Below are 14,891 nucleotides of genomic sequence, written 5' to 3'. Positions count from 1 at the left end.
CTTTTGAGAGAAGCCTCGAGCAACAAATCTAGCCTTCAACTTCTCAACACTTCCATCAACACCATGCTTGATCTTGTAGAGCCATTTAGAGGTGACCACAGATTTGTCCTAGTGTCTAGGGACCACATCCAGACATCATTCTTCATAATTGACTCGTACTCTTCGTTCATAGCATCCTTCCATATTTTTTGCTTCAGAGCTTCTTTGAATGAGCAAGGTTCAGACTGAATAATGGTGCTCATAGCAGTTAAGTACCCTTGGTACCTATTAGGCTTCTTGCTTTCACGAAATGTCCCCCTCGATGCAACATGTCTCTCGCCATCTTCGAGAGTTTCCCTCAGCCACGAGGGTCTCCTTTTGGAGGAGGAGGGCTCATGAGGAGGATCAATGGGATCCATCAGTTCTTCAACATCAGGTATCGGCTCATCTTGCGAATCTCCCTGATTTCCTGCATCTGCTTCCTTGTCCTTCCTTGGAATAGGAAGGTTGCTAATCTTCCTTAGGGAAACATCCTCATCGAAGGTGACATCATGATTGAACTCCACTTCTCTTTGACCAGGCACATAGATTCTATATGCCTTAGAAGTTTCACTGTAGCCCACAAAAGTTCCTTTCTTCCTAGATGCCTCCAATTTGCTTCTCTTTTCTTTCGGCACATGAAAGTATACGGGACTACCAAAAATTCTAAAATGAGAAACATCAGGTTTCTTACTGGTGAAAACTTCTTCGAGAGTTTTGCAGTCCAACGCTTGATGAGGGCATTGATTTTGAACGTACACAACAGTGTTGGCAGCTTCTCCCCATAGAAACTTTTGAAGTCCTTGATCATGAAGCATGGCACGAGTGGCTTCTATAATGGAATGGTTCTTCCTCCCAACAACACCATTTTGCTCAGGAGTATATGCAGTAGTGGTCTCCCTCTTAATGCCAGCTTCCCTGTAATAGTCATTGAATTCATTTGACTCATACTCGGTTCCATTATCGGTCCTCAATATTTTGATCTTCTTCCTTGTTTGATTTTCCACCAAGGCTTTGAAGGCACGGAACCATGAGAATATTTCGTCCTTCTTCTTCAAGAAATATATCCAAGTTTTGCGAGAGAAGTCATCCACAAAGACAACATAATATACGTATCCTCCAAATGATGTCACAGGGAACATACCAGATAGATTAGAATGAACCAATTGCAAAATGTTAGTGGTTTTGCTATCACTTGAGGGGAATGGTCCCCTTGTATGTTTTCCCTCAGCACATCCTTGACATACACCTTCACGCTCTATTTTGAATTCGAGCATACCTGTAACCATCTTCCTTGCATCGGGTAGAGCCTTATAGTGAAGATGAGCAAACCTCCAGTGCCATAGTTCGGATTGAAGAGATATGTTGCAAGACATGGCTCCCAGTGGACTTCCTTCAACTTGATATAAACCAGTGTTGTTAAAATCGCGATAAAATCGCGATTTTATCGGAAAATCGCGATTTTTTCCTCTGCCCGATCAAATCGCGATTTTTATACCAAAAAATCGCGGACTTTTTTTTATAGCGATTTTTTCGGAAAAAATCGCGATTTTTTGAAAAAATCGCAGAGGCACGGGGCAGCGGGCTTTTAATAGGCGAAAATCGATTTTTTTTATGTCATTTTGCTGTTTGCGCGCGGAGGAGGAGGAGAAGAGGTGAGGGAGAGGAGCTGGAGGAAATCAATAGGATTAGACTTTCATTTTATTGTATATGACATTATGACATAATGAGATACATTATCATATTTTTTGTTGATATTTTGAGGCTGAGTTGGGACTCAGGACTTACTATTCAGGACATGATTCAATGTTATGTGTGATTTTAGCGCTAGAAATGATATTAAACATCTTATATATTAGTTTTTTTATCATATTTATGTGTCAATGTATTTATTTTATGTTGTAGATGGTTTAGATATTAAAAAAATTGAAAAAAAATGAAAAAAAATGAATATTTTTGTGCCAAACGCTTTTTTCCCGCTTTTAACGATTTTTTCCGCTTTTTTCCTGGCGCCGATTAAATCCCGATCGCGCTTTGTGCAACATTGATATAAACTATCAACCCTAAATCCAAGAGTAAATGCTTCTTTGAAATTTCTATTCCACACATACCTTTCCATCGATGAATGCCACCTTGAATCCTTTGTCTCCCATTCGCTAAGATAGACACTAGATTCTTCTTTAGGTTAGGTACATATAGTACTTCTTGAAGATGAATGGTGTTACCTTGATTCAATTGAAGGGTAACATTCCCAACTCCCTTCACGAGATAGGTGGCATTGTCTCCAAGGATAATTTCCAAATTTGTATCCTTCTCTATCAAATTTGAAAGAGCTTCCTTGTACTTGGTGAAGTGCCTTGAGGCACCACTATCAATCAACTAATTTCCCTAAGTATCCGGAGGAGAGGCAGTAGAGAGGGTAGATATAAGATAAAATTCCTTTCGCTTAGAATTTACAACATTAGACTCATCATACCTGGAGTTTCTTGTTCTTTTAGAAGCTCGATCATTTCCAAGTTGAGTAGCGGAAGCATTCCTTTTCCCTTTGTTTTTGAACTTGCCATTCCTTTGATTGTTGTTGTTGCCATTGGAATGATTGTGATCATCATCATGAGATGTGTCCCTTCTATTTGGACACCCCTTGGCATAGTGACCAAACTTGTTGCAAACGGAGCATCTTCCCTTCCTTCCATTTTTGAATCACAGTCTTCCTTGACTTTGCTTCTTTGAACCTGCATTGTTCTTCCTCTTGGCATGAGCGAAGAATGTGGTAGGATTATTCCTATTCGAAGGCATCTCCAATTCCATCATCCTTGTTTCTTCTTGAGAACATCTAGTCAACAATTCTTCAAAACCTGGAATTTTGTCGTTATTGAGAATAGTAGTGTTGAACACATGCCATTCGGGAGGAAGACCTCCAAGGGCAATGAGAGTGAGCTCCCTGTTAGCAATAACTTCACTAATCGAAAGAAGATTATTTTTGATCTCTGTAATTCTCATGAAGTAGGATTGAATATCCTCACCTTTTCCCTTCTTTATATCCTTCAACTTGTTCTTGAGGAAAAGAATTTGATTTGCATTGCTAGATTTGAACATGCCAACCAACCTGTCATATATCTCCTTTGATGTATTCAAATCGAAGATGTAAGCAACTAAGTGCTTATGAATAGAATTCGTGATGATATTCTTGGCTTTGACTTCACCCTTCTTGTACTTTGTCTTCGCAGCATCCAGTGCATTTGAAGGAGGTTCCAGAATCTTTCCTTGCACATAATCCATGACATCTTGCTCTTCTAAAGTCAAATCAAGAGACATCTTCCATGCATGATAATCAGACTTATCGTGAAGCTTATCATTAGACATGAAGTAGGATGTGGAGGCCATTGAGACTTGTTCTTGATCAATGATTGCTCCTCTTAGTGATTGTTCTTCACTCTTGCTTGGTCTTTGTCTTTACCTCAGCTTTGATACCATGTTAATTTTAGGATAACAATGGTATGTTCTATGCTTAGAGAAAATTTACTTCAATTTTCTTTATTAGCCCAATATCATATCCAATATAGCAATCACATCAACATGATAATAAATGTAGATAGAACATAAACAGTAACAGTAAAAGACAAGCCAACACAAGAGGACACAAGATATGGTGCCAACCAGGGACAAACCCAAGTGGGGAAACCCTTGATCAATTCTTCTTATAATTCTTCAAAAGTTCAGCAGAGAGAGAGTACTATTTACAATATTCACTTGCCCAAACTGATCAGTTAAAACAACAGAAACAAAAAGCCTTAACTAGAAAGTCAACGTTGGTCAACAGGCTGAAATTGCCCTCCAAAATAGCTCAGTGAACCTTGGTCCACTCGACCTCCAACAACAAGATAATGCAGCCCAAAACAGCCTGAAAATAACCAATCAAATCTGGCCAACAAAAGTCAATGCAACAACCTGAATTAGGGCAATCAACGCAAGGGTCAAACTGCCTCCAGTTTTGTGCCCAGAACAACGGCCTGCCCAAACAGAAGTCTCCCTCACAAAACCGAAGTCAAACAGGGTCAACGCTAGTCAAACTCGGCCTCCTGAAATTTCGGTCTCCTAAAATTTCGGCCAAATCTGGTCAATGTAGCAACTAGAAAAAACAATCTTCCTTTTGCACATGTGGAGAGAGAGGGGCCTAGAAATCTGTACCCAATCAAGATGAGAGAGAGAAAGATGAATGAGATGAGATGCCAAAATGAGGAGGAGGCACCTTATATTTACATGCAATGTTGAAGGCTGGAGGAGGCTAATTTGATGGCTGACCGACCTTGACAATTTGTCCATAATCAAAATAAATTCATAACTTTATTTGTACATGTCAGAATGGGATGATATTTAGATCAATCCTACACCTCTCGAAAATAAGAATCCAAGGAAAATATCAACTGCCTCATAAGAGCTGTCCAAAGTGATGTTTGGCCCTAGTTGCCAAATTTAACAGAAGTGCACATGTAGAGAAGGATAAAGAGCTAGCCTCTCAAAGGTCATTGGAAGAGGCCTTTTAGGCAGCCCCCAAGCAAACCCAAGACAAAGACTTGGGGGCAGAAAAAAAAGCCGCACTTGCAAAAAAGGAGAAAAAGTGTGGGGCCCTAAATTCAGAATTTAACACGGTTTAACAAATTCATGCTCAGAATAACTGTGAAGCCCTAAATTCGAAACTGTGGAGCCTAAATCTAGAATTTAACAGGTTTTAACAAAATTATGCTCACAATATACCAGTATATGTAATTTTAATACAAAATTTATCAATTGTTATATTGAGTACCAACCTGGAGTTCTATGGTTGAAAATGTCTTTGCTTTGTCGCGACTCTTTCTCCCGCTACATTTCCAAAACGACCAAAACCTCCCTGCCAAACTGAGCACAATTTCAGTACCCAACTCCAAAGTACTTCAATTTCGAGGTACTCAAGCCCCCGTGCGCAAAACTTCAAGAACAATTGAGCTCATAATGCCTTCTATCAGTAACACTAAGAATTTCCTACTGTCTCTCTGTCAATTTCCCCAAAATTCCTCCTTGCCCTTCACTCCAAAGGTCAAGACCCCCTTATAAGTCACACGCCTTCTCCTTATATCTCTCAGAACCACCGTCTTTCTTCCCTTTCATCGTCTCAGTGTCTCAGTGCCCAGTTAAGTGGAACTCAACATGCTCTTCTATCTGCTTTAACCCTATGTTATTTGATAAGATTTGATTGAGTAGGTTTTCACCTTTAAAGGATATGTTTAGTCGACAAGTTTAATCCATAGGCTTTATTTAAAAGGTTATAGTTTGTTCAAACGTTTATGTCCTATGCCCCTTTAATTATATTTGTTATATTTCCTTAAATTCCTTTATATTATAATTAATACAAAATATATAATTTCATTTTTATATTTAATAATTAACAATAATTAATATAATATTATGTTATAGTTCTTATTTAGTTAATATAATTCATAATATTATAGTTACCTTTTATTTTGTATAACACTTTGTATTTACTTTTATTCTGGATAATATGTTAATGGTGGTTTACATAGTAAGTAACCCATCTTAATATATACATTATATTCTGTCGAGTTTGGTATTTACTCAATATCTCAATAATTCATTCATTGGACTTTTCATAATTAGTTAACATGTATACTAGTGCAGTGCATGCAATGCATGCATATGTAGCTATCATATGCATGCCTCGTATGCATGCTAATATTCACATTCTATTTGTAATTGTAGGTGGGTCATTACATACACCCCTCCTTCAGAAAAATTTGTCCTGAAGTTGGGTTTATATAGTATGTTAGTAATTATTTAGTGATTAGTATAATCACTTAAGAATTGTGTTTTATAATTGATTTTTTTTTTGTTTAGCGTGAGGGCACTTAAAATTTGTGTTCTGAACATTTATAATTTTACAACTATAATAGTCATGCCCTGCCCCAGCCGGGTTCCCAAGCTATTTTAGAATCATCCTATCCTTCTTAATCTCTTTCAATCTCATCCTATCCGTCCTCTACAGGAATGTGCCATGGCATCAGTTATATTGACCTAACCATTCAGAGACCCCAATGGTGACAACATCGAATATATCAACCTGATTTTCCAGTGGGCATCTGACAATCATCATTACATGTCTAGGGGAGTGTGATTCACACAGTTCTCCCATGACTCCAGGTTTTGGAGGATAAACGATGGGTAATACCTCCACCCCTCCTAGTGGGACCAAGGTCAATACCCTATCATGTAATCTTATTGAGGTTCAATTGTTCTTGAAGTTTTGGGCACAGGGGCCAGAGTACCTTGAAATTGAAGTACTTTAGAGCTGGGTACTGAAGTTGTGCTGAGTTTGGCAGGGAGGTTTTGGTTGTTTTGGTAACGCAGCGGGAGCAAGAGTTGCGGCAAAGTAGAGACATTTTCAACCATAGAACTCCAGTTTGGTATTCAATAGAAAAATTGATAAATTCTGTATTAAAATTACATATATTGGTATATTGTGATTATAATTTTGTTAAACCCTGTTAAATTTTGGATTTATGGTTCCACAATTTCGAATTTAGGGCTTAACAGTTATTCTGAGCATGAATTTGTTAAACCATGTTAAATTCTGAATTTAGGGCCCCACATTTTGGTATCAAAGCAAGGTTCCACTCTCGAACCTCACCATAACTTCAGCAACTCTATTTTAATGATTTATTTAATTTTGTTCTATAGGATGTAAGCTAGTTCTCAACTGTAAATCGGCTGTAGGCAAATTTAAAATGAATTGTCGTTACTTGTAAGTATGTAGAAGCAGTGAAATTTCACAAGTATATTTTGTTTGTCCCAAATTAAACTCACATTGTTTGAAATTGACGGATATAGGATTGTTTTGCTAAATGACCTTGCATAAGTATGAGGGTTGAATTAAATTCACCCTATCACCGCATAACCTGAGATAGCCGAGATAAATATACCTGAGGATGATAATCTCTAGTCCTGGCGATATTTTGCCTGGACAATATTGGCTATCACTCCTACACCTTTGGGTCTCTTCTATTTGATTCCATGTCTACAAGAAAATTTAGGGCATATTTTCAATCTAAACCACGAATTTTGTGATTGTTAATAATAAAAATTATTCGAAATTAAGTTAATGGATTGTTACTAAAAACAAAATATCTGCTCCACCATATTTGTCTATTTCTCTTGTTTTAAATAGGACGGAGTTTCTCGCAGCATTCCCCAATATTTATCTATATCGTTTTCTTTCAAATCACGTGACTCCCACATTGTTTTGGCTCCCGTTGCACCACAATTCTATGGATCTCATCCCTTACTTATAGACTCTCCCCAATTCATTTCCTTGTTTCTTAATCATTTCCTTGTTTCTTAATCATTTCCTTGACTTCTGACATTGTGGGTTGGCCAGCCTTATGCACTCTGCTATGCATCATTTAATGCTGCATCAAGTGGTATAAAGGTCGTGAAATGCATTTATTTTAAATATGAAATATTTTATAATACCGATTCTAATATTAAATACTACATCATGAAAGGAATATTAATTGTCGTTATGAGTTTGCTCATTTTATCATAAGATACAGAGGAATCCAAGTCTGTTAAAGCTCGAACAAAAGGTGATACTCCATCTTCAGCATTCACCTGGCACTAAGGTATAACATAAAAAAATTATATTTTGATTCCATCTTCTTTTCGAATTAGCGTATTCAATTCATTATATTCAATTACCCAAAGGGAGTGCAATAGAGTGCATTTGAAGCAGAGGGACCAAGCAATGAGAGGGAGTGAACCAAGTTTACTTCCTATGTCCATTTTAGACAATAAGCGAAAGTTTGGTTTGGCGTTTGTGACTAAAATTCGAAGCAAATTTATTAGTTTAGAAACTCATAGTCTGCGTAGGATCTAGATATGACAATCTGATGGGTTATTGCAATTTTCAGCTTTGCGCTACTCTTTCAATAGGCAATAGTATAAAATTAATGATAGTATTCGTATGATGAGGGCCAAAAAAAAAAAACTATGTCAAAGGTGTTTTAGTTTATTATAAATAATTTAAATTGGGTGTTAGGCTACGTTTGGTTAGCTTGTCGTTGTAATGCAATCTCATTTATGGTGTATATTGATAATGGGAATTATTTTACTAAAGATTTAATTATTAAAGTGTAAAAAAGGTATAGGTTAAATATTTAATTATTAAAGTGTAAAAGGGTATAGGTTAAAGATTTAATTAATAATGTGTAAAAAGGTATAGGTTAAATTTAGAAAAACCGAAAGATCAAACCACACGTTTTTATGGCAGAAATATGCTATATTTTTCCACGTCAGTTTTCAGAACTGCCTATGGTTTTAAAAAAAGCGTTGACTCAACATTGATGACGGGTCAAATTTATGACATGTGGAAGGAATACTGCACTGGCACCTACGTTTGAGAATCTCAAATTTAACGTGTGTCACTTTTGTGTGGAGTTGGAAAACAAAATCTCAACCTTGTGTACATAACGCTCTTCTCTCGCTGCAATTAAATAAAGAAGCTTAGCTTTAGTCAAAGGTATTTAAAAAGTCACTGTCCCAAATCTACATGTTTGGTAGTGAACATCAATTACTTTTCCTTAGCTATAGTTTGCCTTAGTGAAGATATGGATAGATGTACATAGACTACCTTAACATTTCAAGTAGTGCATGCAGTCGAATTAATCGAATACGATGGCATGGTGTATTTGACAAGGCTTAAAGAGTAACATTCTGGATGGTTTCTTAACATCACTAATGGGTAAGGTTGAGGGTCAGACAACACTATTTATGTTTACTTTTAGTGTTTGTGGACCAAGTTCCAAATTTGTATATATGTACTTCAACATTAATTGTACATTTTAGGAAGCTAATAATCACTAAAGATGGCTAGAAAATGTCACCCAATTTTGTAACATTATGTTTAAGTACTTGTTCATAAATTTTGCCATTTCTCTTAGATGTTCATCCACTTGAGGAGTAGGAGCAAGAGCTCCCATGACAGTTAACACTATAGCTGCTGAATCATCAAACATGAGTCCATGGAAATCTCGGGGAACTGCTAATAAAGGAAGAAACACAAGACAAAGTGGAACAAGAGGACGAAGCTCCTTGTTTAGAAACTCACAATTTGACTCAAGGGGATCACCCCAGGTTAATTGTTGGGGATGTGGAGGACCACATTTTCAACGTGATTGCCCGGAAGCTTTGTAAAGTATAATGCATAGAACAGGAAAATAGCCATCATCAAATACCCAAAGCAATCATAGAATCCATGCAGTAGTCAATAATAACCAAGCAGAACATCATTCCACTGTAGTGGAATCCTCAGGTACTATTAACGGTATAAAACTCAAAATTTTATTTGATACTGGTGTGACTGATAGTTTCATTTCATCATATGCATTAAATAAATGTGGGTTGGCAGCCTGCAAGCAAAATGATTTTAGACAGGTAGAAATGGCTTCAAGAGAACTTCAATCTGTAGACTTAAGTGTGGAAGAATGCAAAGTTGATCTAGGGGTATGTTCGACTAAGGTAAAAATTTATGTCACAGCCCTAGGGACTTATGACCTCGTCATAGGTATGGATTGGTTAGAAGTTCATCAAGCTTGGGTAGAATGTTATGGGAAAAGAATTCTTTGTATAAATGATGAAGGAGATGTTGATTTGGGGTAGCATCGGATGTGCTCTAGCCTTGAAAAGTGGTGGAGAGGCTAAAACACATGAGATCTCCAAGACACAGAAATGGTTTGGGCAAAATCTTATCAGTTTGGGAAATATTAAAATAATTAATATTTTTAATGGAGTCCCTAAGTCTAAACTTAAGGAAAATAAAATATTAATGTGAATTAATATAAAAAGGAGTTAGAATGGTCCAAAAGTCGTGGATCAAGCCAAATCTAATCTTAGCCGTTGATTAGGGACTTAATCTTGACCGTTGAATTGTCAACGAGAAAAGTATAAGAAGAGGCTTGAGGGTCAGTTGGAGAACACACTGAGTTGATCAAGAATTCGATTTTCTTGAGTAGGGCTTGCTGAGGAAATTGAAAGAGTGATCAGAGTTGTAGTTGAGGGGCAGTGAATGCAGTAGCAGAGAGGCAGAGATAGTACCGGGAGCATCAACGCAGAAACCGAGAGAGGGTTGACACAGAGCCAGCTAGAGGCCATGCAGAGCCAGCCAGAGGCCATGTAGAGGCAGCTAGTAGAGGCAGCCAGGAGCTGCGCAAAGCCTGAGGAGGGCTAGCGTGGGAGACGCAAAGGCTGACACAGAGCCCCGAGAGGCTGACGCTGGGCCAAATACGCTGACGTTGGGCCAGAGAGGCTGACGCAGACCCTAGAGGCTGATGCTGGGAGATCTCGTGGGGCAGATTGGGGTTGATATCTGTCTTCGACTGAGAGGTACTACTGCTGAGGGCATTGTCTGTTGGGTGAGCCATTTCTGGCACCCAAATTGGATTCTGAAACTGCTTAATAATAAAACCCTCTGATAGCTGCACCGGTTTTCCTGCATTGGGTTTTTCCGGGGACATTAGTCCAAAAATAACTGTGTCACTTGTGTTATTGTTTCTTTCAGTTGATGGTCTGTATGTGTTGATACTGTACTTGTATTTATTTTCAGTATTTACATGGTAAATAACTTGTTAAGTAGATGAACAAGTAGGAAGAAAGAAATCAGATAGTATAGGAAAAAATTCTGACAGATAGACTTAGAAATTCCAACAGGAGAGATGATCCAAATCCAAGGTATCAAGAGAAAGGTATCTTTACGCTTCATCTTAGCAATGCAAATGAAGCGTTGCTTAAGGAAAGGTTGTCAGATATATGTAGTTAAGGGAGTAAGTAAGGAAAAAGGACCATCCTTAGAACAATATCCAGTGTTATTCGAATTTCTGGATGTTTTTCAAAAGGAACTATCAGGATTACCTCTTGAAAGAGAGTTGGATCTCACAATAGAATTGAAACCTAGTACAAAACCAATCTCTAAAACACCTTACAGAATGACAACTCCAGAACTTCAAGAATTACAAATTCAGTTAAAGGAACTACTGGATATAGGACACATTCGACCCAGTTTTTCACCTTGGGGTGCTCCTATAACTTTTGTCAAGAAAAATGATGGTTCCTTATGCATATATTACAGAGACTTAAATCGAGCTACAGTAAAGAATCGTTATCCAATGCCTCAAATTGATGACCTCTTCAACCAAATGAAAGGGGCTTCTGTCTTTTCAAAAAATTGATCTACGATTAGGCTAGCATCAATTAAGAATTAAGGAAAGCGATATCTCTAAGACTTCATTCTGAACACGCTTCAGGCATTAGGAGTTCACTGTGGTACCATTTGGGTTGACCAATACACCCAGTATTCATGAACCTTATGAACAACACTTTCCATAGATATCTGGATCACTTTGTACAAGTCTTCTTAGATGATATTCTCATTTACTCCAAAAATGAGAAAGAGCATGAAGAACATTTGCGGATAGTACTATCTTGCCTTAGGGAACACTACTTATATGGAAAGTTATCCAAGTGTTCTTTTTTTCAGAAGAAGATCCATTACTTGGGTCATATCATATCTGGTGAAGGAATCTCAGTAGATTCTGAGAAGGTAAATGCAATCATGAAATGGCCAATACCGAAAAATGCACATGAAGTAGCTTGGCTACTATTGAAGATTTGTAGAAGGCTTCTCCAAAATTGCAAAGCCTATCACAACTCTCCAACGTAAAGGAGTTGGGTATGAATGGACTAAAGAATGTCATAGAGCATTCTATGAACTTAAAAGATTATTGACCAATGCACCAACCTTGCGAGTACCTAATATGGACAAAGATTTTACTGTGTGTACTGATGCATCCAAGCAAGGATTAGGTGAAATATTAATGCAGAACAAAGGAGTAATAGCATATGCCTCAAGGAAGTTAAAGCCTCATGAAGAATTGTACGCCACGCACGATTAGAGTTAGCCATTGTAGTGCTAGCTTTAAAGATATGGAGACACTATCTAATAGGGAGAAGCTTTATGCTCAAAAGCGACCATCAAAGTCTACAATATTTGTTTACTCAAAGAGACTTTAATGCTAGGCAAAAGACGATGGAGTGAATTTCTGAGTGACTATGACTTTGGAATTTCATACATTAAAGGAAAGGAGAATGTGGTAGCAGATGCTTTAAGTAGAAGACCACAAATATTTTCCCTCATACCTATCAAGGTAGATTTGAGAAAGAAAGTACTAGAACATCTCTTAAGAGACAGTTGGTATTTAAAGGTGAGATCCAGGCTCGATAGTAAAAATCCAAAAGAACCTAAGTTTGAGGGATATGAACTAGAAGATGATGGAATTTTGTGATTCCATGGAAGGATGTACATTCCTGATAGTGGGGATCTTTGAAACACCATTCTTAAGGAAGCCCATAGAGCATTGTATTGTGCACATCCTGGTGTAAAGAAAATGTATGCGGATACGAAGAAACTCTTCTTTTGGGCAAGTATGAAACGTGATATTGTCCAATTCGTTGCAAAATGTCTCTGCTCTATCTCGACTCTTGCTCTCGCTATTTTACCAAAATGACCAAAACCTCCCTGCTAAACTGAGCACAACTTCAGTACCCAACTCCAAAGTACTTCAATTTCGAGGTACTCTGGCCCCCGTGCCCAAAACTTCAAGAACAATTGAGCTCATAATGCCTTCTATCAGTAACACTGTGAGAATTTCCTACTGTCTCTCTGTCAATTTCCCCAAAATTCCTCCTTGCACTTCACTCCAAAGGCCAAGACCCCCTTCTAAGTCGCACCCCTTCTCCTTATATCTCTCAGAACCACCGTCTTTCTTCCCTTTCACCATCTCAGTGTCTCAGTGTCCTGTTACATGGAACTCAACATGCTCTTCTATCCGCTTTAACCCTATGTTATTTGATAAGATTTGATTGAGTAGGTTATTCACCTTTAAAGGATATGTTTAGTCGACAAGTTTAATCCATAGGCTTTATTTAAAAGGTTATAGTTTGTTCAAACATTTATGTCCTATGTCCCTTTAATTATATTTATTATATTTCCTTAAATTCCTTTATATTATAATTAATACAAAATATATAATTTCATTTTTATACTTAATAATTAACAATAATTAATATAATGTTATGTTATAGTTCTTATTTAGTTAATATAATTCATAATATTATAGTTACCTTTTATTTTGTATAACGCTTTGTACTTACGTTTATTCTGGATAATATGTTAATGGTGGTTTACATAGTAAGTAACCCATCTTAATATATACATTATATTCTGTCGAGTTTGGTATTTACTCAATATCTCAATAATTCATTCATTGGACTTTTCATAATTAGTTAACACGTATACTAGTGCAGTGCATGCATATGCAGCTATCATATGCATGCTAATATTCACATTCTATTTGTAATTGTAGGTGGGTCATTACCAAAAGCAGGAAGGTGATATTGAACTTGCAAAGAAGGTTGAAGAAAAACTTAGGCCCCCCCCCCCTCCTTTGACAAGAGGTAGGAAAGACCACAAAGAAAGAAACTCCAACTCCTAGAATTCTCCAAGCATCTTCAATTGATCAAGAGTGTCTTTTGATCATCCTTGATCATGCTCTGTTTTTGTATTAGTTTGTGTAAAGGGCCTAAAGACGTAATCCCACCTCCTGTTAGTTAGTATGTGTTGTAAATTTTGCAAGTCTTTTGGTGTATTTACGCATATAGGCATAATAGTTTAGAATCTAGATATCAAAGAAATCAAACTTTTTGATCCACTGGGCATTCCAAGGAGTCAGGTGTGTGAGACAGATAGTTGGAATAATCCCTCTTTTGTTGTAATTACTGCATTTGCAATGCAAATTTTTAGAAATATAATATTCTAGTTTTGGTTAAAAAAACACATTTGGTCAATCTTTAAATTTTTTAAATTGTAAATATATCTAAGAATTTAATTAACCTTAATGTATCTATACTATGTCAAATATGTTGGGTATATTCTTTGCACGACTACCAACACACGTTGTATGCTGTGGTGAGTGCAGTGCCCCTGAAAAACCTTTTTTAGGTATTTTTTAATGTCTGTTTTTAGTGGTTTTCGGCATAGGGTTTTCACTTTTGTTAGTTTTTTGGCAAGTGGTTCAACCCATGGTTTTGTAATTTCGATTGAACTACGGTGGTATTCTAATCCAAAGTAAATGGATTGACAATTTTTGGATGCCGCTGGATATACGTTTTCTATTGTAATACTGTAAAGAATGAATATGCTAGAAAATCTTTTTGGTTTTACAGTGTGGGTTTCCAAGGTAAAATCTTTATGTTAATGTGTGTGTGTTGTTGTCGCTCAAATTGTACGGCACTGCGACAACGACTCAGGTCGGGGGCTGCCACCCTGATCCCCAATGTCTCCACTTTAGCTGTCTCTCAACAATAGGCTATGGGGGGTAGACCCTGTGGAAACGAGACGATGAAGGACAAGGTGGGAACCAACGACTCCAGGAGACACAATCGAGTGGCCTAGTTACCTAGTTAAATTTAGCAAAATTTTAAGGACTAGATTGATTTTATATTTGAGACCAGTGCCTTATGGAGTCAAACACTCTTGCTTTATAAAATTGATACCAAGTGACCGGATGGATAACTGTTGCTTTGATGCTTCACTAACCTAAATGAAATGCAAATCCTAAGACTTAGATGTGATGCAAAGATTTTGGCTAGTTTTAATTAAATGCCTAATCTAAGTATGACCTTCCTTTAACTATTTTGAAGTTAGGGTCCAAGGTAGGTTGTGGGAAGGAGGCCAACAGGAATCAAGCAAGGGCTTGATTAACTATACCTTTTGT

At 37.2% G+C, this 14,891-nt stretch overlaps 1 protein-coding gene across 3 annotated transcripts in view; it reads left to right on the top strand.

The window, feature by feature from the left end:
• Positions 1-14,891, top strand: part of LOC149167789 (5'-3' exonuclease family protein) — an 87,645-nt gene that overhangs the window by 5,967 nt on the left and 66,787 nt on the right. The window lies entirely within an intron of this gene.

Source organism: Pinus tabuliformis, chromosome 5_1 (assembly GCF_031772625.1).
Source record: "Pinus tabuliformis cultivar Carrire ecotype Pingquan chromosome 5_1, CPIR1, whole genome shotgun sequence".
NCBI lineage: Eukaryota > Viridiplantae > Streptophyta > Pinopsida > Pinales > Pinaceae > Pinus > Pinus tabuliformis.
The sequence above is the reverse complement of the archived record's forward strand: the minus strand, read 5'-3'. Positions and strand labels throughout refer to the sequence as shown.